General features: G+C 36.0%; 1 long non-coding RNA gene across 1 annotated transcript in view; it reads left to right on the top strand.

Annotated features, from left to right (window-relative positions):
- Positions 1 to 19,714, top strand: part of LOC120515162 — a 33,820-nt gene extending 14,106 nt beyond the window's left edge. The window contains exon 3 of the long non-coding RNA XR_005630604.1: positions 19,575 to 19,714. This is a non-coding gene — a long non-coding RNA (uncharacterized LOC120515162). The remainder of the gene's footprint in view (positions 1 to 19,574) is intronic.
- The last annotated feature ends 1,587 nt before the right edge of the window (positions 19,715 to 21,301 follow it).

Here is a 21,301-nt window from a genome sequence, read left to right on the forward strand (position 1 = left end):
AGATCCTCATTCCATAAAGATCATTCTCTCTTCACTTTTGTCTATTGATTCTTTTGGTATTTTCAAAATATATTATAAACTTAACCATATTATGAATGTTATTGCCCTGTCTTTGTTGTTAGAAAAGATCAGGTCTAGAATCCAGACAGACATTACCCCATACCCAACTTTAGATTTTTTTTTTAAATTTTAGTACACTGTATTAAGCCCAGAGAGGAAATCATATTTTTTACATTACTTTTGGAGGTAATAGCGCAGTGTTAGCTATTGTATAGTGCCGCTGGAGCAATTTTCACTTTAAAGGCATTGCTCAGTGGCCCAACAGAGTAGGATTTGAACCGGCAACCTTCCAGTTACCAGCGTTTTCTTTATTACCAATAAATGTTTCCCAGTCACCATGACTTGCCACTAATATAATATGCAGTTACCTTAAATTTCTATTTAAATATGAAGTAAGTTAAATTTAACAATTTTCAAAATAATTCCAATTAAATTAAACTGAAAATAACATTTGGTGTAAACAAAATAACGTTTTGTGTAAACAAGCAAAGGAGGAGTGTATGTGTGTGTGTGGTTGTGGGTGTTCCTATCCATATGCGGACTATGGTATCATTACACATTCACCAAATGTGGACCTTGAGTGGAAATTTACAAAGTATGGGTGTATGTTTGAAATTACAATTTCTGCCTTCTTGATTTTTTCTTTTTTAATTTAAAGTTCTTGGCTAATGCTCATTAGGACAAGTTGATGGAGACAGTTGTGCCCTATTAATGGTTTCATATAATTCTTTATGTGGTTCACACATCTTTTGGAAGTTTGTCTGCCATCCTTATTTTTTATCACTTTGAAAATAATAATAGACAATGATGATGGAAGCTAATACTGTGTTGCTTGAGAAATGTAAAATCTGGGCTGATTTGAAATGACTGTGTGAATATTATGACATCTTATGTGAATCTTATAGCATTTTTAATTAATGTCACATTGTAAATTGCAGTTTTGTTGATACCAAATGATTTTCTTGGTTTCTTATGTATGATTACTGCATCCGTTTATGTATTTTCCATTCCTACATCAATACATTACCATCTTCCTTTGTATAAAAATCAGAAACTATTTTCAAACAAATTTAGTCAAGCCTTATTCCTAGCTGGCGACATTTTCAGGTAATTGATTCCTTTGCTGATGATTGGAGAATGTTGATCTAGTCTAAATAAAATTGTACATCACCTTGGCAAGCAAGAGGTGTTCGGTGCTTAAGTTCTGATTCTTGGAGGGTCTGTGTGAATTCTTTAATTTGGATTATGCAACATCATGAAAGGACTTACAGAGATGCACAAACCAGTATGTTTTTTGTGCCAGTCCCAAGCCCGGATAAATGGGGAGGGTTATGTCAGGAAGGGCATCCGGTGTACAATTTTTCAAAATCAATATGCGGACAACAATACAAATTTCCATACTGGATTGGTCGAGCCCCAGGTTAACAACGACTGCCACCAGTACTGTTAGCCAACAGGGTGCAGGCGGATATTAGTCTACTGTTGGCTGAAGAAGGAGAAGAAGATGGGGGAAACGTGTCCGGAGGCAGGAGGAGAGGAGGAAAGTAAAGAAAGTGGAACTGAGGGTAGGAACTTTGAATGTTCGCAGTATGACTGGTAAGGGGAGAGAGCAGATATGATGGAGAGGAGGAAGGTTGATATATTGTGCATGCAAGAGACTAAATGGAAGGGGAGTAAGGCCAGGTGGATTGAAAGTGGATTCAAATTGTTCTATTATGGTGTGGATGGGAGGAGAAATGGGTAGGAGTTATTCTGAAGGAACAGTATGTCAAGAGTGTTTTGGAGGTGAAAAGAGTGTCAGGCAGAGTAATGATTATGAAGCTGGAAATTGGAGGTGTGATAATGAATGTTGTTAGTGCATATGCACCGCAAGTTGGGTGTGCAATGGGGGAGAAAGAAGATTTCTGGAGTGAAAGTGGTGATTGGAGCGGATTTCAATGGGCATGTTGGTGAAGGGAACAATGGAGACAAGGAGGTGATGGGTAGGTATGGTGTCAAGGAGAGGAATGAAGAAGGTCAGAGGATAGTGGATTTTGCCAAAAGGATGGACATGGCTCTGGTGAATACATATTTTAAGAAGAGGGAGGAACATACGGTTACGTACAAGAGTAGAGGAAGATGCACACAGGTAGATTACATCCTATGCAGAAGAGTTGATCTGAAGGAGATTGAAGACTGCAAAGTGGTGGCAGGGGAAAGTGTAGTTAAGCAGCATAGGATGGTGGTCTGTAGGATGACGTTGGAGATCAGGAAGAGAGTGAGGGCAGAGCCAAGGATCAAATGGTGGAAGTTAAAAAAGGAAGATTGCAAGGTTGAGTTTAGGGAGAAGGTGAGACAGGCACTGGGTGGCACTAAATAGTTAAAAGACAGCTGGTAAACTACAGCAGATTTAGTAAGGGTGACAGGAAGAAGGGTGCTTGGCGTGACATCTGGAAAGAGGAAGGAGGAAAAGGAAGACACTAAGGTGGGAGAAAAGGACCTGTACTGATTGGCTAGACAGAGGGACCAAGCTGGGAAAGATGTGCAGCAGGTTAGGAAAGGATAAAGATGGAAATGTACTCACAAGCAAGGACAGTGTGTTGAGCAGATGGAAAGAGTACTTTGAGAGGCTGATGAATGAAGAGAACGAGAGAGAGAAGAGGTTGGATGATGTGGAAATAGTGAATCAGGAAGTGCAATGGATTAGCAAGGAGAAAGTAAGGCAGCTATGAAGAGGATGAAAAATGGAAAGGCTGTTGGTCCAGGTGACATACCTATGGAAGCATGGAGGTGTTTTGGAGAGATGGTAGTGGAGTTTTTAACCAGATTGTTTAATGAAATCTTAGAAAATGAGAGTATGCCTGAGGAGTGGAGAAGAAGTGTACTGGTGCCGATATTTAAGAATAAGGGGGATGTGCAAGACTGCAATAACTACAGGGGAATAAAATTGATGAGCCACAATATGAAGTTATGTGAAAGAGTAGTGGAAGCTAGGTTAAAAAGTGAGGTGATGATTAGTGAGCAGCAGTATGGTTTCATGCCAAGAAAGAGCACCACAAATGCAATGTTTGCTCTGAGGATGTTGATGGAGAAGTTTAGAGAAGGCCAGAAGGAGTTGCATTGCGTCTTTGTGGACCTGGAGAAAGCATATGACAGGGTGCCTTGAGAGGAGCTTTGGTATTGTATGAGGAAGTCGGGAGTGGCAGAGAAGTACGTAAGAGTTGTACAGGATATGTACAAGGGAAGTGTGACAGTGGTGAGGTCTGCGGTAGGAGCGACAGATGCATTCAACGTGAAGGTGGGATTACATCAGGGATCATTTCTGAGCCCTTTCTTATTTGCAATGGTAGTGGACAGGTTGACAGATGAGATTAGGCAGGAGTCCCCATGGACTATGATGTTTGCTGATGACATTGTGATCTTTAGCGATGGTAGGGAGCAGGTTTAGGAGACCCTGGAGAGGTGGAGATATGCTCTAGAGAGGAGAGAAATAGAGGTCAGTAGGAACAAGACAGAATACATGTCTGTAAATGAGATGGAGGTCAGTGGAATGGTGAGGATGCAGGGAGTAGAGTTAGCAAAAGTGGATGTGTTTAAATACTTGGGATCAACAGTACAGAGTAATGGGGATTGTGGCAGAGAGGTGAAAAAGAGAGTGCAAGCAGGGTGGAATGGGTGGAGAAGAGTGTCAGGAGTAATTTGTGACAGAAAGGTAGCAGGAAGAGTGAAAGGGAAGGTCTATAGGATGGTAGTGAGACCAGCTATGTTATATGGGTTGGAGACGGTAGCAGTGACCAGAAAGCGGAAGATAGAGCTGGAGGTAGCAGAGTTAAAGATGCTAAGATTTGCACTGGGTGTGACGAGGACGGATAGGATTAGAAATGAGTACATTAGAGGGTCATCTCAAGTAGGACAGTTGGGAGACAAAGTCAGAGAGGCGAGATTGCATTGGTTTGGACATGTGCAGAGGAGAGATACTGAGTATATTGGGAGAAGGATGCTAATGTTAGAGCTGCCAGGGAAGAGGAAAAGAGGAAGGCCTAAGCGAAGGTTTATGGATGTGGTGAGAGAGGACATGCAGGTGATGGGTGTAACAGAGCAAGACACAGAGGACAGAAAGTTATGGAAGAAGATGATCCGCTGTGGCAACCCCTAACGGGAGCAGCCAAAAGAAGAAGATGAAAGGACTTACCTTATGAAAAGTAACTGTCTGATCTTTCCTCTGCTGTTATGTCATTTTATATATAAAATACTGTATGTTACAATCTTCTCTTCTCCATGTTAGGTAAAATTTAGCATCTGCTTGTAAATCGTTTTGAGGTGTTTGCTTTATATATATTTTCATGTTAATTAGAATGTGGTTAAAATGCGTTCTCTGTAGCTGCTCAGCAAAGCAGAAAGTCGTTTGCTTTGTCACACTTCTGAGAGTGTAAATGAAGTAGATATCTCTTGAAAAGTAACATCTAGTGGTAATGGGGCTTTAAGGCAAAATTGTGTTCATTCATAGGAGACAAGAAATGAAAGGGCACCAACTACCCCATGATTCTCTACTCTTATAAAGGTATAAATATCTTTTTTTTATTTTTGCATTGCGCCCTTTAGTAAGAAAGTACTGAGGTCATTTACACATACTTGAAAGTATAATACAATATCGGCAACATATTGCACAATACAGTGTTTGCAAACATAAATGCACAAATTTAAGTTAACTCACAGTAAAATGGAAATGAGTCACAATCTTTAACATATAACCAGATATTTACCTGCAATATAAGCTTCCATTAACCATCTAAACTATAAAAATACTGTACCTGCATTCATTTAACACATCTCATACCAATTATCTCAAAATATATGCATGTATAAAGATAAAACTACATTGAAAAAGGCTTTGGTGATGTAACAAAAGTACAAATATTACTAGTTTACTTTTTAACAACAGCTACAAAGAGATGACTTCAGAGGAATGGAAAACCTCTGGGACCCATGCTCTTCATTAGTTCAAGAAGATGTTTTGATAACCTACATCAAATGGCCACCCAGCCCCTGCTGAGCATTCTCCATTTACAAAATGTTGATCATTACTGATATATGGTTGCTTTGCTATTTAATAATAATAATAATAATAATAAAATATGGCGTCTGGGGTGCTGTTGATGACAACAGCCAAGTCAGAGGGGCATGGAATGTTATCAAACCAATTACTTACCTTATCCAAAGGATAATATAGAGAGAATAATGCATTTATCCGCTGAAAAAAGAAATCAGAAAACATGGGGTTCTCCTTATATCCTTAGTTTGAGATTGTGGTAGATAACTGAGCATGTTATCTTCATCACATTCCGTTCAAGGTGATATTCGAAATATCTCAACACAGCTCCTGGAAACAAACATTACAATAATGATAGGAAGTTTACAGTTGTTGTTGTTGTTGATTATATTAATTCTATATTTACTTTTTAACTGTTTTTAAATGTATTGCCCTTTAATTTGGCTCAATTAATATTATGGGTATTAATAATGCATTTAAATAGAATACATTAACTCTCATTGGTCTCTCTCTATTATTTAATAGAATGGTGCAATGGCCTTGGTTATCAGTGCAGCTTCACAGATCCTGCATCCTAGGTTTGATTCCTAAGCCAGGTCTTGTGTACTTTGCACATTCTCTTCATGCCTCTGTTAGCTTCTCGCACTCTCCTGTTTTTCACCTACATTCTCAAAGACATTTAAGTTAGGTTAAATACCACCATTGTGTATGTCTTGTACTGGAGATGCATGTTGTTCAGAGCTGGTTCTTGACAGCTTAGTTGTTGATGCCTAGAACTGGCTCTAGTCCACTGCAACCCTTTTAAGCAGCTCTGAAAATGTTATGTTAGGAATACTCAGGGGAAATGCACATGGACATGCAGACTCTGCTCAGTGACTGGGCCATTATCAAAACTAGTGTCATGAACGTCTGAGGCAGTAGCCAAATAGAGGGCATCTCTATAACACCCATTTACCATATACAATGAATATGTGCCTAATTTAGTGCATTACATGAAGACATTTACTGAGTAACTGGACAGCTGAATCACTGAAAGCATAAAGTATGAAGAATAAATGTGAGTTTGTATTCTGTTTCTTATTTGTTCTTCCTTTGACAGAGTGAGTGAACACTAAGTAGCAAATAATTGAAAACAGGAAAAGGTTTGATTACTATGACAAAAAATTATACCAAACATAGTGAAAGGTTATCATTAGATATTTATTTTTTAAATATTTGATTATTTATCATCATTTATCACTATTTCTATGCCTGTTTCTGCTGTGTTAGTAATTCTGTAAAAAACAACTTTCCACTGACCCAGTGGCCAGACAGATAAAAGGGAAATTGTTTCAGGCAGTGAATAGAAGGTGTGATGAGTTAATTGAGAAAATCAGGCTAATCTATAGTCTCCTTGTGTATATGCGTTAGCTGCAGCAGCCTCTCAGCAGTGTCTGTTTGAAGCTGTTTAATTTTATAGCACTGCGTTCTTACCACCAAACTGCCAAATCAATAGAAGTTAAGGAGATAAATTATTTAAAACCACCTTTTAATTAGTTGGCTATTCCTGAACTATGGATTTGGTTACAATATTGATGGGGACTTGTGTTATCTGTGAGATGAAGGCCTCTTTTGTACCCAATAAACTTGCCCTTTTAGTCTTTTTTTTTTTTGTTTAAACATACAATGTCTTGTAATATCTATTCAGACGTTATATATTTCTGAGAGCTGCAACAAAGATTTTTTTGCTTTCTTTTAGGAACCACATGTCTTGTTCTTTTTGTCCTTGAGTGCTGTTAAGTTACCTGTATTTCTTTTAGCTTTTAAATAAAGATTGAAAACCTCTGAATTAAGGACATTTTTGGCCAATCACCAGGGATGCCAGCTATTGCCATCTGAGCATAATAATTAAGTTTTTGACATTATTGCTACTCCATTACCCTGAAGGCATATTAAATTATGATAAATATGCATTTTACTCAAGTGTATCTCTTCAGATGAAAATCTGTTGTACTTAAAACTAAAAACTATTGCTCATTCTGGAATATATGCAAGTGATTTTTTCAAATAAATTACACAACTACTCATATCAAAATGTATTGACATAAATATAATGTGGTTGTTGAAAGTGAAGCTTTTGAAACTGTTTATGAAGAAGCTAGCAAATGTTTAAGGAAATAAAAACTGAATATCTACACTGACAAAATTATAATTAGAGCATTTATACCTTTCATCCATTTGAATAGTGGCAGAATGTGACAGATTTTGTAACTGATCTTTATCTCTTCTTTATAGGATGCGAATTGGCCTTCATTGGGCCATCATTCAGTGTTTCATTAAAAAGAATAACAAATTGTAAATATGTAAACAGAACGTATGCAAATAGTGAAAATATGATCCAGAATGTAATTCTTTTACTCTTAGTTACAGTATATGATGTATATTAGAATAGTCAACCATACTGTGTTTTAAATATTGCTTTTCCTTCAATCACTCAAGAAAGGGAAAACTTTAGAAAATAATCATCATGTTTAAATTAAAATTAATGAATATTGGTATATATTGAAAACAAGGTAATAAATGAAGAAAAGCTTTTGGTGTAAGGATAATATTTATGTAATGAATCTTAGCCAATCAAACTGATTGCTTTCTCTTATAAGCAACTTTATAAAGTGGTATCTTATTACTGAATAATTCCTCTATAGTATAGTGACTAGTTTTGAATCCTTTGTCACAGTTGTCATGAATTGCACATTTTCATAATTTCTAGGCTTCTCTTAGGATACCAGGTTTTTTGTTTCTTATTTCCTAAAATATGTAGATTAGGTTAGTGACCACTCTAAACTGGTATGTTATGAGTCTGGTATGAATAATTATAAATGTTTGTGTGTGTGTGTGTCTTGTAATGAAATAGTACCCTATTCAAGGATTGGTTCCTGACTTGGATAGGCTCTGGCTCCTTGTGTCTCTGAATTAGCCAAAGTGGAAATGGAGTAGAAATGAACTGTCCTGTAGTGTTTTTTTTTTTTGTCTAGAGTTATTTTAAGGCCTAAGTAGAAAATCTGGAGTCTGTATAGAACCCACTATTCATTAGTGAGTAACAATTTGTTCAGTCACATTGTATGCATAGTCTAGTTTTAAAATTTGAGTTATCGTAAAAAAAAAGACTATCCTACTTTGACTCTGAGAAGGTGATCACTTCTAAGACAGCGTTCATTATGCCTTTAAATTGAGTCTTAAGTGTTATTAAGTAGTGAGCAATGTACCAATTTTTTTAGTATACTGATATGAATTTTGAGAAAACCGGTGTACTAAACATTTGTGAAAAACTTGAAAACTCATTTAAACATAAAACACAAAACATACATGCAAAATGAAATGGTAAATGTGATTTTAGTTGGTGTATTATTGTCTTAAAAATAATGTTTTTGTGTATGAGCTTATATGTGAACAGTGCATTTTAAATGAGCTTGCCCCTTTGTGATTATCAACCAGACTGCTGTGCCATTCAACCTGATTAATTCAGTCAATGCTAACTGAAAGGGAGGACAGGAAAAAGCCGTAACTTGTGCTGCCGTTGCTTGGCAGAGCTGGCATTACCAAAGTAGCAAGTTATTGGGTGTGAACAATAGATAAAAATAAAAAAGGGAGAAGCTGTATGTTTATCATTTAAGAGATGTGAATACCTTCAGTTGAATCTATTTGAGGAACAGAGCATTAAAAACATTTTGATGGATAAGAATTGCATCTGTGTTAATTACATTAATTACTACATTAATCAGTAATAAATATATTGTTTAAAAAAGTTTCAATCTGAAAATTATATGCAAGTACATTATGTCAATATCTAGCAAAACCATCAAAATTGTCAGTTCTACCATGACATGGATTTTAGGCCTTACTGAACACTTCTAGTTCGATTTATTCTTCTATAAAATGTTGAAACTCTTATTAAACTCATTATTAGTGAGGAGCATTACCTTACATTAAAACCTCTGTCTTCTTTACCTGACAGAGCCACGTTACCTCAAAAATTTCAGAACATTTTTGTCATTAAGTATATATTTTTTAATAATGAAGATACCATAAGTCATAGAGTTGAGAGAATAAATTATATAAACAAAAATTCAACAGAGCAAGATAAAACAAAAATTTCCAAATAAACAAAGTACACCTGAAACACACCAAAACAAAAGGTTAAATCATAAGAGACTATCAAAATCAAACTAAATACTAGATTACCAAAACAAAAGTTTTAAAAATAATTGCCAAAATAAATCTGCTAAATTCAGAAAAAAGAACAAATAAACAGAGAAACAAACACCAGGAAATCCAAACAAAAATTACTCTGACGATATGGTGCTCTGCACCTCAGACCCATAATTATTGTTTTGTATTATATTAATTCTGTTAGATGAATTTCCTACAAGTTCCCAATCTCTTTGAGGTATTGTCTTGTTGCAGGACTTGTCTGTTTTCCCCACCCTATGTCAGTATGTCAAGTATACTGTTGCTGAATTAACGCCTGGACAAACTTGTTAAGAAGGCAGGCTCCATTGTAGGATTAAAGTTGGACAGTTTAACATCTGTGGCAGAGCGACGGGCATTAAGCAAACTCCTGTCAATCATGAGAAATCCACTGCATCCACTTAACAGTGTCATCTCCAGACAGAGGAGTAGCTTCAGTGACAGACTTTTGTCACTGTCCTGTTCCACTGACAGACTAAAGAGATCGTTCCTCCCCACACTATGCGACTCTTCAATTCCACCCGGGAGTAAATCGAACATTAATTTTATTTTAATTCTTTTCATTTTTATTACTATTTAATTTAATATTGTTTCTTTGTATCAGTATACTGCTGCTGGATTATGTGAATTTCCCCTTGGGATTAATAAAGTATCTATCTATCTATCTATCTATCTATAATTAATTTAAATTCATAAAGTTGTCCTGCAGGTATCTTCTTATTGTATGTCTTCAGGATGAGCAGTCTGTTCTTAAAGTAATATTTTACTTAATTTCATCTTGAAGATGAGGTATTTTTTTTTTACCTTGGTTTGACTAAATAGATGATATTGTGCTGTTCTGTTGTATGAAGCCTGAAATTGTACTGTAAATACCTTTCGCCTGTATTCATTGTACTGTGATGTTTAAAAAATTTCTGATGACTATTTGTATATTTCTTACTTTGAAACTTCAAAGTCGTAGTGTTGATTTATAATTGTGTTTGTTCAAAATTTGAATAAAGTCTAGTCATAGCTGAAAGCTTTGTTTTTCTTTATGTCTTTGTATACAACAAAACTGCTTCTATAGTGTTTTAAAATAATGCATGATAAAAAATATTCTAAATTCTGAAAGAGAAATGCTGTAAATGAGTAAACAGAACATGGACTTTTTTAACTGGTACCAAAGGTGGAATAGTCTTGCAGTAGTTAGCACCACAGCTCACAGATCCCATGTCCTAGGTTTGAATTCCACACAAGGTCCTTGTCATTGTGGAGTTTGCATGTTCATCCTGTGACAGAGTAGAGTTTACTCCATTATCACCAAAGACATGCTGATTGGGTAATTGGAGTATGTATGAATGTGAGAATCTGTGTCTGCATGTGTAGATCCTGCGATGGACTAGCACCTTGTCAAGGGCTGATTCCTGGCTTGAAGGCAGAGATGTTGGAATAGTCTTCAGCTCCCCTTAACACTAAACTGGATTTAGTGGGAACTGAGAAAGAGATATCAATCTATCAATCCTTACTGTGTCCAGTTCAGGTAAGATTTCCCATTCTGATTCAAATTAAGCCACAGGCTACACTGCACAAGTTATTTTTATGTTATGATTTAAATCTTTGAACATACTCTCAAGAGGTGGAGGATAGGATTTTTTTTGTTTGTTTAACGTGTTTTGTGCTGTGAGTATCAGTATAGAAAAGTCTTGTGTCAAGCTGAGTTGGGCTATTGATCATCACTTTTAATTACTAAAGTTTCATAGAACAGGGTAAATTAGCTTGTCTACTATTTTGCCTTCAGTGATGAATATTTTAGGAGGAGGTGCCTGTTTGTTTATTCTCCTAAACACTCTTTACTCTGATCAACATATCTATGCCATTTATCTTCAATACAAAAAGGAAACATAATCACCCAAAGGGTGTTAAGACAAATGTTTTGGCATGAATTCAAGAAATAATGTTTCTCATTGACAAGTATTTAAAGAAAATGTTTAATACATACAGTATATGCTCAGAATTTGTAAGTAGCCTTTAAGGAGCAGAATACTGATCCATACTAACAATGAAGCATTTATATTCTACCATGAGGAACTGTTTGCTTTCTTTCTGTTTCTGCAATCTCTTTAGATATATTATATACAGTATAATCCATGCAGATACAGAACTAGAACAAATATTGATGTTAAAGAATTAATATTTGTTGGCCTTAAAACAAATACAGTTAAAATTATAACTTGGTACTAGAGCTTTTAAATATTTCTTTAAATTTTAATAGTTTAAACAGTTCTTCCACATCCTTTAAAAACATAAATAAAGCTCATAATCTGCTCCACAGTGACATTTGAGATTCAACAGAAGACAACCTTTTAAATTATTAAAACTTATCTTCCATTTTAAGTTCTGTTGTTCATTTGCACTCATCACATTGTAATTCTTACACAAGTTTGTCTTCTTTATGGAGTTTTTAGTTTTTAGGTATATCTATATTGGTTTCCCTCAGTTGTTTCTCTATATCCCGTATATTTACCTACCAAGTTAATACCTAACTGTAAATCATTCTGGTGTGGGAGAGTTTGAGTCAACAACATAAGAATACCCTTTGAGAGACTTGGATTATTTGCTTGTTTTTTTGATCCTGCTTAATCCAATGGAAGATAGATTATATCTATTTTGCATGTTTTCTATTATGCACATTTAACATTTCTTTTATTTCTGGTCAGGTAGAGATAGCCTACGGTCTTCTAGAAATCTGAACTGGATTAAGATGGGTCAATAATGGATGGATTGCTGTTACTGTATTTTGCTAGTCGATCATGTAAACATTCAGAACAGTCCGGGACCCAATCAGGAACCTTGAAGGGCCAGTATACATGAGGTTTTGCTGTCTATCTCTTTCCATCTGGAAATTCAGTATCCTGATGTAGACGGAAATGTACATTCACAAAATCAGACCTTTAAAGGTCATATAAAACTTACTTTAACAGGATTTTGCTCTTCAAATGTAGATCTTGCAGGGGATGTTAACAATACCTATGCCATTGTTGTAGCTCATCATTTTAAACAGAAGTTTAAATTATTGTATTGCTACTCATCTCTGGCTTTGTTTTTCTGCTAAGATCTCACTGAGTAATGCTAAACCAGCAGACTTCACTTTGTATGATTTGTAGATTGTGCAGCTCTTTCTGTAAGTCCCAAATCTACATTATAAGTTGATGTTCTTTGAGTAAGACTTTCCTCTAATTACAACAATAACAGGAATATCTACATGTCACTGTATACTAGCTGCTTGCACACATTAATTCATGGCATATTAGACTTCAGGACAAGACTGATTGGTTCCCCATGGCCACTTGTGAGCAACGGCAAGGACAGCTTGATCTGATGTCACCCTCAATTAGGACTCACTCTGTACATAGCCCTGCTGGGGTAACCACAGACCTGTCACCATTTTGTTTTTCTAGAAAAGTGTCTGAGGCATTGTTAGTTTCAAATGGCTAGCCTTTTTGTTTTACACCATGTCTTCAGGATGAATTATGGTGTAGTGCCATATCATAGTTATATGTCTATACATTTTAAAATTAATACAGATCAGTATTTGTGGCATAGTAATATTCACAAAAACAGCTTGTCACATTCAGTAGGAAGGAAGAAATCTATTTAATAAGCATGCTTTTTTATACTACAGGAAATAACTACATAATTAATACAATGTGCAAAAACACTGAAACCGAAATAGTTTTTTTTAAAGGCATTGTGTTAATTATGTCTTGATGTGTCATCATTACAATTTATGTTTACTGCCTTTGAGCACAAATGCATTTGTTTTAGTTTATTTTTGTATAGCACATTTCTCAGTAAAAGGCATAGAACACTATACTCATTTACAAATAAAAACACTACAGAACTAAATCTAGACAAATAGAAAAAAATACCGATGCAGATTTTGTTTTTATTGGGCTGTTAAATTATAACAATCTCTAACCCAATTAACTCAACTAAGTCAGGTTGGTAAGGCTTAGGACCCTATTCTGGTGTAAAGGTTCAAAGCACAAACCAGCCCTTAACCTGAGGGCCCACTCACTCACACATCCACACTTGCAGAGAGACAATTTAAACCACCAGTTAACATAACATTCACTTGTTTGAGAATGTGGGAAGAAAACTGGAGTACCCTGGGGGCTTGTTAGTGCTTCTCATAATAATAAATAATGGTAATGTATAAACATACTAATCTTGCAATAGAGGAGTGGAACATAAATCTCCAGAATAACACATGTTATTCAGAAGCATCAATTAAATAAAAAAGTGTACATGCATGCCTCAATTTCCAGAGAGTGTGCACATTAGGGTAATTGACAAGTTGAAGTTTCCCCTGTATGAGTGTCGGTGGGCAGTGCAGTGGAATGGTGCCCTCTCTGTGGTTGGCTCCTGCCTCATACCTATTGCTGCCAAAGCAGGTTTTGGTTCCCTGTGGCCCCAAAACAGATAATGAAGGTTCAGAAAATTAAATATTCCCTAAATATTTATATGCAACCTATTCTGTATATTCATCCACTTTCAAACTTTCCTTTGCTTCTTGCCAATTATCTAAAAATGAGGATTCATATTCAAGCATTGTTCATCTGGTGGCTTTAAAAATGTTATGTACAAGCAGAAATGTAACAATTATCTTATGGTCTCAAATTAATATTTGAGATTATTTGAGATACTGTTTTTCAGTAATTTAAATTTTGTTTCTCAGCATTCACATTTTTTTTTATCAAAGTTGAAATCCTCTTTTTATTTTCTCTTTTTGTTTGTCTGCAGGCTCACAAATGCACATTTACGTATAAAATCAATGCATATTATGTGATGTTTTACATCCCTCCTTTTTCTATTGTCAGTCTGGTTTACCGTTGTGCTGTTATTGTTCAGTGGGATGAACAGCAGACTCTCATAAATTTTCCCATTAGAGGACCCTGCCAAGTCATGATGATCCAATTGTTTCCTATCTTAATTAGAACATCAGAAAGGTTAAGGCGAGAACAACCCATTCACCCCAACAAAGATCAACAGTTCTATCTACTTACATTACTGTATTTCCATCAAAATAACATCAATTAGAGTTTTAACATTCCCTAAAGTCCTACTGTCTACCACAGTATTTGGATGGTAACGTATTCCATGTAACTATGGTTCTATGTGTGAAGAAAAACCTCTTTATGTTTGCGCAAAATTTACCCTTAACAAGTCCCTAAGGGTGTCACTGTGTTCTTGTTGAGCTCATTTTAAAGTAACAGCCTCATTTCACTGTACCAATTCTTTTGAATTTTGAACACTTCAATCATGTTAAATTTCCTTTTGCTTAAACTGAAAAAGCTCACCTGTTTTAACCTTTCCTCTTAACTCATACCCTGCAGTCCTGGCATCAGCCTAGTTGTTGTTCTCTGGAAGTTTTTGTGCTTCTTTCTTTTTTGTAGCCTGGAGACCAAAACTAAACACCATACTTAAGATGAGGTCTAACCAGTGTGTTACAAAGCTTGAGTAGTAGCAGCCCTAACACTGACTATGTAGGACACAACTGTTAACTTTGCCCGATTCTGATAAGGTTCTTTGGACCATCACCCTTTGCTTCCTGTGTTTATACAAGTCTGCACCCATCTTCACACTACATCCTGAAATCCCACCTCTTTTACTTTGAGGTACAACCTCTCATGTGGGACCATATCAAATGCTTTTTGAAAGTCACGATAAATAATATCATATGCACCACTCTGATTATATTCTTTTGTTGCATTTTCATAGAATTCCAGCATGATACTAAAACATGACCTTCCTCTTCTCAACCCATGCTGATTGTTCAGTAAAACTCATGTTGTCGCCATCTGTTGCTCAATCTAATCTTTAAAAATCTATTCCATTAATTTGCCTGTAATGCATATTAGGCTTACTAGTCTATAATTATTTGGATCTGCCAGCTCACTTTTTTATATAACGGGACACTATTTGCCATTTTCCAGTCTTTCAGAAATCCCCCCGTGTGCAGTTTCTTCCTAAAAAGTATGCATCAAGGGTTTTTATATGTACTATCTTCTTAAACCCTCGAGGATAAGTATTTTCTGGTCCTGATGATTTAATATATTTAATCTGAGCAGTACTTTTCCATTTACAATTTCCATATCACTCAGTACTTCCTTTGTAGGCCCAGTTACTACAGGAAGGTTATCCATTTCCACACATGTGAAGACCTTAGAAAACTGCAAGTTTAGAGCATCTGCTGTTTCATTGTCTGTATATTTTAATCTCTCTTTACTATTCCTAATACACTTCATCTCCTCCTTGATTCTTTTTTTCTACTAAAATACAGAAAAAATCTGTTTGGGTCATCGTTTGCTTTACCTGCTATGTTCCTCTTTAACTGATGTTTAGCTTCCCTAAAATACTTCTTGGTGGTTGCCCTCATGCTCCCATATACCCTATGATATATATTGGAGTCATCAGTCTTATACTCTTTATACAACAGTTTTTATTTTTCCTGTGCAGCATCTTTTTAAATTTTTTTTTTTATTTCCTACTACTTCCAGTTTTTGGGAAGAACCTGTTCTACATTCTGTATAAGACATTTTTAAGCCTTTTCCACTGCTTCTCAACTGACTCCACACTAAAAGCTTATCTGAGTTTATCCCTTTTAGCCTTTTTAGACTTTTAAAGTTTGCCCTACCTACACATCTCCTTAGCCGCAAAATGCTGTCAAGATGCACTGAAAGGAGATGTACATGTGCTTTCAGCATGTCATATGTTTTCATCTAATCTTGTTAGCCTTCAGTGTTATGCATTTGTTTTATAGCTTGGAAAAAGATTGATTGCATACATATATTGACTACAATTCACAATTATTTAGGGAATGTTAGTTTATACTGTACATAACTAAAAACGTGGAATTTTGCTGCCTCACTTGTATAATTATTTTTGTGATCATTTAAAAGCACTCCAGTGGTTAACAGAGCTTGATTGTGTTTTCCCATCGTGTATGTCTTTGGTACTCTTGAGTGAAATGTGTACTAATTGGTTAACGCTGCATACATGACCTGTCGTCTTGGTTCTGTGCCTATTAATGGTTGAATGAACTGCCGCATTTGCCACTGTAATCTACCTGAATGTGGCCAGATTACTTGCTTTAGAGACTGAAAATAAAGTAAAACAACTAACCACACTATGGATAATTGTTGTTACCCAGTTCCAAAATTCATTGAATGCACATGTCCATAACAATATGATATTATTGATACTTAAATGTCATAATTGCTACGTTGCATAAAGATAAATCTTAGGCTAATAGATTAGTATATTGTAGTGGTCAAGTAATTTTAGTCTCATATCTATAGGAATATTTAATCCATTACATTGAAGTGCATAGCCATACTGCTAATTTTATTAATACTGGTGTATCTAACAGTGGTGCTGTTAGAATTATGTTTTTGGACTTCTCTAGCGCCTTCAACACCATCCAACCTCTGCTCCTTAGAGACAAGCTGACAGAGATGGGAGTAGATTCACAACTGGTGGCATGGATCGTGGACTGTCTTACAGACAGACCTCAGTATGTGTGTCTCAGGAACTGCCGGTCTGACATTGTGGTCAGCAATACAGGAGCACCGCAAGGGACTGTGCTTTCTCCGGTCCTATTCAGCCTATATACATCAGACTTCAAATATGACTCGGAATCCTGTCACGTGCAAAAGTTCGCTGATGACACTGCTATTGTGGGCTGCATCAAGAGTGGGCAGGAGGAGGAGTATATGAAGCTAATCAAAGACTTTTTAAATGGTGTGACTCAAACCACTTACACCTGAACACCAGCAAGACCAAGGAGCTGGTGGTGGATTTTAGGAGGCCCAAGCCCCTCATGGACCCTGTGATCATCAGAGGTGACTGTGTGCAGAGGGTGCGGACCTATGAATACCTGGGAGTGCAGCTGGATGACAAATTGGACTGGACTGCCAATACTGATGCTCTGTGTAAGAAAGATCAGAGCCAACTATACCTTCTTAGAAGGTTGGCGTCCTTCAACATCTGCAATAAGATGCTGCAGATGTTCTACAAGACGGTTGTGGCGAGTGCCCTCTTCTACGTGTTGGTGTGCTGGGGAGGCAGCATAAAGATCAAAGACGCCTCACGCCTGGACAAACTTGTTAAGAAAGGCAGGCTCTATTGTAGGAATGAAGTTGGACAGTTTAACATCTGCAGCAGAGCGACGGGCACTAAGCAAACTCCTGTCAATCATGAAGAATCCACTGCATCCACTGAATAGTGTCATCTCCAGGCAGAGGAGTAGCTTCAGTGACAGACTGTGGAGATGAGGAGTTCCTTCCTCCCCACACTATGCGACTCTTCAGTTCCACCCGGGGGAGTAAATGCTAACATTATTCAAAGTTATTGTCTGCATTTTTATTACTCTGTAATTTAATAGTGTTTTTTTTTGTATCAGTATACTGCTGCTGGATTATGTGAATTTCACCTTGGGATTAATAAAGTATCTATCTATCTATCTATCTATCTATCTATCTTATCTATCCCTATACAGTATGTGACAATACAGTGCTTCTTATACAACGTAAAATGTCAGTTTTGATACACTTTGCAATTTTTCCAAACCTAGACTGGACTCCTGTCCACTTCAAGGATCAGTCACTCATACTGGGCCAATATAAAGTTACCAATTGACTTAATAGGAGCTTGTTTGGAATGGGACAAGAAAAATGGAGTACTTGAACAAAAACACATGCAAGATTCAACACCCAGGTTTCAAACCCAGAACTCTACGGATTTAAGGTGGCAATACTAATATCTGCACAACATGTTACTTTATGCACTTCATTTTTGCTAAATCTATCCGTCCACCCAGCCATTTACCGGCACTGATTATTTTAATACAAGGCCATCAATTGTTAGAAAGTAGGAACTGTGGATAGTGTCCCACGTGAGCCACTACATGCCTTTAACTGAGGGACAATTTAGTACTGTGATTGAATCTAACCTACTTGTCTTCGGCAAGAACATGGAGAAAATTTGTAAACTTCATATAGATAGTGCTTTGGGTAGGGTTGAATGCTGCTTGTGATTGTGATGCAGCAGCTCTAAACACTGTTGCCCCATTCTTTGCTATATGCAGTTAGTCAATAAATTTCTTTACTTTTGGTATTGGCAAAGCTAGATAAAGAAATGTGTAAATGAGCAGAACTTTGTTTTTTCAGAACACATCCGTCTGAAACAACAGAACAGTTTTCCAAACAAGTAAACCAATGACCAGTAAATAAAATTTCTATATTTTGAAACTTGATTTCCGAATAGATTCAAATAAATTCTCCAATAATAAATTAACCATATATACTGTTTTTAATAAAATCAGTGAACGTTTCCATTTACCCATTTTCTGAAACAACTTTAGCTTTCTGTTCAGGGTGCTAGGAATCATGACCCTATAACCCTATACCAGAGTCAGGCACACGACTCTGACATAAATTGTGGATGGGATGTCAGTCCATCAAAGGGTGCACATGAACCAACACTCACTCTCAGTGTCAGTCCTTGCACTGTGGAGGAAACTTCCATACCCTTGTAAAAATATGAAGTATGTGCAGGTGCCATTCAGAAGACACCTCAGCTACCCAGGGTCCAAGCTATATCAGATGGCACTTCTGCTTGGTACATCACTATGCTGTTATCAAGTATAATGTAATAGTGTGTTGGCTGAAATAGTTATTACAGCTCAGCTTCCCAATGTCATGTTTTATTAACGAGTAATTTGTGGTGGTTAGTTAGATGATGATTCTTATATTTCTACCTGTTGCAATTGTTAAGATTTTTCACTATGGCAGTGTTATACTGTACACAAATCACTAAGCAGCCATGGAACTGATTCTGTCTATTTAGTTATTTATATTTTATTTCAATAAAGTAACATAATGTACAGGCAAGCAGATACAATTTGTAGAACATACACAACAAATAACTTCAAAATCAATCTTAAGAAAGAGCTCCAGAAAATTTTTAAAATGCAGGAAACATAGAAAGAAACAAGAATTCATTCCCCACCCAAAGATTTTGTTTAGTTATAAAAGTACTATTTCTCTTATTAGGTTTAAAAGGCTCAAATATATGTCCAAAATATTTTAAGATGCCACTTTCAGTAAGAAGTTCTTTTTTCATGTCAGACAGAAGTTTTTAAGTTTGTATCTGTGGTTCTTGTCTTTTGATCTTAGTATGATTTTGACATTATAATTTCTCTTTGTCTTTGCATTAGATTTGTGCCTCTGTGTGCCTGCTACTGCTTGTATGGTCCAGTTATGGCAATGTCAAAATCATCATTATCGTATTTTGGATCACTTTATATCAGACGGCAAATCATGTATTTTTTCTGTCTTATGTAGAAAATTCCTGACAGTGAACTGTATGTTAGAGGTTCAGTCAAAATTATAGACATAAAAGTATGCACTAGAGTGATTCATTAAAAGATGGTTGTATACAACAGAAGCTCTAATGTGTTGTTTGTTTAGCTGAAATCTCTCATGATTCTAGGAGCGAATAGATCAGGAGTCTCTAACACGTTGCAACCCCTTTTCAAGTAGCTCGTCAAAGGGTTAATGAATCCTACATAAATTTGAAAATTTGATAAGTCAAATTAGAGGTGGGCAATCTTTCCAGAAAATCATATCACAATCCACAACCTAAATTGCAATCTATCTTTTCAATGTGGTTTACACTTAAGAGAATATCTGGACTCAAACTCATCAACACCTAAGTAACACTTTATTTTTAAATATCAAACAAAGTTGAATTCAATTGTTCTCTCGTTCGCTAGCTAAGCAGAGTTAAGGAACATGGTGAGTGAGGAAGACATACAAAATGCATTTGCAGGTGAACTAAATTTTTTTTGTGATGTTTTAATGTTAATGTGAGTTGTGGACACCAACATTTTTTAAATGTTCAGGCAAAATAAGCTTATTCAGTTTGTTTGGGTTGAAATAAGCTATGAGAATAAATATTAGAAAACAAGAGTAGCTCTCGGCTATTTTCATTTTGTAAAAGTAGCTGGTGCAACTTTTTTTTATATAATTTTCTTGCTTTTGTTTTATATAGTCATTATTTGTTACTTGCCTCTTAGCAAGATATGCTCCAATCCCAGCAGGACTATGAGTTGGATTAGGTGGGTTTAAAATTATTACGTAATCTTATTATTTGTTTAATGGTTTGCCATAATATCAAGCAGTTTAAAAACAACATTTTCTGTTATTATTAATTTACTCAAGTATTTGACATACATATATTCTTAAGATTGGTGTCTGTTAATTTGTCACGCTTGAATGAAAAAGTAGCATTATGATAACAGCTTTGAAGACCTGGATTTAATTCTGAGCTTGATTGCTATCTGTGTGACAGTTTTATTTTCTCCATTTTATTTTTGTATGGGTAGTTCCTCCTGCAACCCATAAACATGCTTGTTCAGTTAATTGATCTGATATGGGTGTATACTTGGAAATGGACTACTATGCCATCTGAGGTTGCTTCCTGCCTTTTACCTAATGTTATCTTGATATTATGCTACAACTAAATTTATTTTTTAATGAATATTTTGCTTATAATGTTTTAATTAATAAGGGAACTTTTACAAATATTTTATGCAGTAAAGCCTCCTGTCTTTCTTGTAATGGAAAAAATATGTTCATAAAATGAATGTGTCCATGATTTCTTTGATAGAGTCTCCTCTTTACCTCTATTTCCAAAAACCCACAATACTGCACACACTCCAAAACTGGTGATTGAAAAAAATGCATTTTAATTATAAACCTAGTAAACAAACTGGAAACATTTAATTACCAGGCACTACCTATACAAAGTACGCACATTCTTCCTGTGTCTGTGAAGGTGGATTTCTGGGTCCTCATCGATCTCCCAGTTCCACAGATGTCCATGTTGGGTTAAGCATTGCTGCATTTGCGCATGGCCTGCAATGGACTGTCAACCAGTTCA

The sequence above is a fragment of the Polypterus senegalus genome, chromosome 14 (assembly GCF_016835505.1).
Source record: "Polypterus senegalus isolate Bchr_013 chromosome 14, ASM1683550v1, whole genome shotgun sequence".
Classification (NCBI taxonomy): domain Eukaryota; kingdom Metazoa; phylum Chordata; class Cladistia; order Polypteriformes; family Polypteridae; genus Polypterus; species Polypterus senegalus.